Below are 2,970 nucleotides of genomic sequence, written 5' to 3' on the forward strand. Positions count from 1 at the left end.
GGCGGGCGGGGCGGGGGCCGCGGCGGCGGAGCGGGAGCGGGGGCGGCTGCGCCGGCGGCGGGCGGGCGGGCGCGCCTCTGCGCATGCGCGAGACGCACCGTTTTTCACCACCCCCCCTCCACCCTCCCCTTCGCCTGGCGGGCGCGGGCGCGCTGCGTGCGTGCGCGCTCCCCACACAGCGGCCCGGTGCCGCGCACGCGCGAGCGCGCAGCACGCTTCTCCCCCTCCCCTTCCCTCTCTCCCCGCGTCACCCTGAGGGCCGGTGGGCGCCGCCATGTTAGGCGCCGGCGCTCGCCTTCAACCCTGGCTCCTCGTCCTTCCGCCCCGCCAGGCCCGGTGGCACTCGGCCCTGCCCTGGGCACTGTGAGGAGAAGGGGGGGAGGCACAGAGGCCCTCAGCGCTGAGTAGGCGCCCACACCTTGGTGCTTCCCCCGCGGTCTGCGGCCGCCGCAGGAGGGAGGGGAGCGCAACCCCCGAGCCCCCATGGGTCAGGGCTGACAGCGCCACGAGCTGGGTAACCCGCCGGGGCTGGTCCTCCCCCGGAGGTGGCGGCTGGATCAGCCTTTCACGCTGCCAGGCTCCCCCCCCCGCCCGTCCCGGAGGAGCTCGGCGCTTCTCCCCGGGGCCCTGCAGAGGCCCCAGGCTGCAGCTCCCGGCAGCGCGCCAGCAGCAAGCCGGCCCCGGCGGCTCTTTGCTGAGGCGATGAAACAGCCCGGGAGACGGTGGAGGGACAAGTGCAGGGGCAGTGATGAACGCACCATGCGAGCCCAGAGCCTGACGCATCCAGATCCCAGGGCAGCTGGTGGCTGTCTCCACCCGGGAGGCCGGGGAACGTGACAGGGAGTGCTCAGCAGGGCTGTTCACCATCAGTGTGCACAGAGCCGGTACCAGTCCCTCACCCCAGGTACCATGGGGCTGGAGGAGGGTGAATGTTAGGGAACGGGCCAGGCAGCCCAGAGCCGGCGGTGGGCTGGAAGGAGGGTTTGCAGCACGTTGTGGCACAGCTGGGGAGGTCATGGCTGGTGTTTGCTGTGTGCAGATGGCAGGGGTTGCTGGGGTCTGTGCTGCACCCGGTGCCATGCAGCAATATCACCATATCCCTCCACCTTCCCGGGACGAGGGCCAGAGAGATGCCAGGGCAAGAGCAACACCATCTGCCCCATGAGGACTGCCACTCCCAAGAGGAACCCCACGCAGCTCTGCAGGACCCTGCATGCCCGCAGCTGGGGCAGAGCCTGGTGTGGCCCCAGCAGCCCCATCTGTGAAGGTGGGTGCTGTACCTCTGCTCCCCTGCCAAGATGCAGCCCCAGCCCCATGGTGGGAGCGGTGTCCTGGCAGAACAGACTGCCTGGGGAGCCTGGGCCCCTTCTCGCTGCTGAACCAGCCCATCTGCTCCTGACCGGGTGGGACTCGCATTCCTCTTCACTGAGTGTCCTATAAGCATCACATGAGTTAGAGCTCTCTTTTGCAGGCTGCTCCCATTAGCCTGGAGCGAGCTGTGTGTGTTAGGTGCAGCATCAGGATGGACTGTTCACAGATCGACCTAGCCAGGGATACAGTCAACACCCGTGTAAGGAGGGGATCTGCAGAGCTGGGATGCAACATGCACATTTTCCTTTCTGACTGTTGTTTGCTTTGCCTTGTAAACCAACAGGAGTGCCTGGTGCTGCCCCTGGGCCGGGAGAGCACCCCCGCTGTGAGTCCAGCTGCAGTAGGGAGGTGCATGTAGTTTTCTTTCTGCTTACACCCCAGGGATGCCATGTGCAGATGTGATCCCACATGCAGGACTCACAGCAGGCTCTGTGAGGGACAGGCCTCGCAGTGCCGCAGGGTCCTGCCACACGCAAGCACAGAGCGATTAGGCAGGTCACTGCACGCCCTGGATGTGCTCCAGGCAGAGGACATGGAAGGAGAAGACAGCTTGGAGCAGGAGGAGGAAAGGAGGTTCTGAGGGCAAGATCACTCCACATCCCTGTCTGCAGGACCCCAAGTGCTGGGTCATAGGTTTTACCAAAGTGTCTTGTTCCTTGCTTTAGACATGCTGAGCTCAGAATTACCTTTCAGAGAGGCACCACTCCTGGGGTGCAGATGAAGCCTGGAGTGCTTCCCAAGCTTCCCTGCTTCCTCTGCACTGCCAGTGGCAAGCATTGGCCCAAGGAGCCTGTTGTTACGACCAACTCAACCTCCTGTGCCCAGCATCCAGGGGTTTGCTCAGACCCCTCTTCACCAACTCACATGCAGGACCCAGCAGGTGCTCTCACATGTGGGTCCACAGCCCTGGAGCAGGACCCAGCTGCCTGGCTGCTGCTCAGCCAGAGCTTTGGCCAGAGGTTCCAGTGGGAGGCTTGGTAGGTGCTAGGGGCTTGTTAGAGGAGGTGGGGAGCAGCTCCCCTGGGTGGAAGCCTGTTTGTTGCTAGGGAGGAGCAGACCCTGTGAGGCAGGAGGTGACGTGGGACGCACAATTGCAGATGAAAGTCCCTTGTGGCAGGGGTGGAAGGAAGGAGAGCAGCAGGATGAGCTCTGTGTGTCAGACGTGCCCTGGCTCAGTGACCAAGCATGCAAGCCTGAACAAAGCAGCTCTATGCTGCGGATCCCCAAGGGAATCTGGCCTGGGGAGGTCCATGCCCCCAGGGACAGGGTAATTAGCCCTCCCCCACCCCCAGGTAAATCCTGCACTGCCAAGCTCCTACCTGCATGTCTGAGCTGCAGTTGTGCTGCTGTGAGCACATCCCTGCACCCCAGGAGATGATCTTGCTGTCTAGGAGCCAAAGGAAGAGCTGCAGGAGGTGACAGCACCCAAAGGGACTCTCGGCAAAGGGTCCCAGAGCGGAGACAGGCCAAGAGCTGGGGACACCAGCATCCCCTGCCCCTCCTGGAGGAGCTGGGTGAGACTGCAGCTGTGTCCTAGAATCACAAAATGCTTTGTGTTGGAAGGGACCTTAAAGCTCATCCAGTTCCAACCCCCTGCCA

This window comes from Psittacula echo (genome assembly GCF_963264785.1).
Source record: "Psittacula echo genome assembly, chromosome: 6".
NCBI lineage: Eukaryota > Metazoa > Chordata > Aves > Psittaciformes > Psittacidae > Psittacula > Psittacula echo.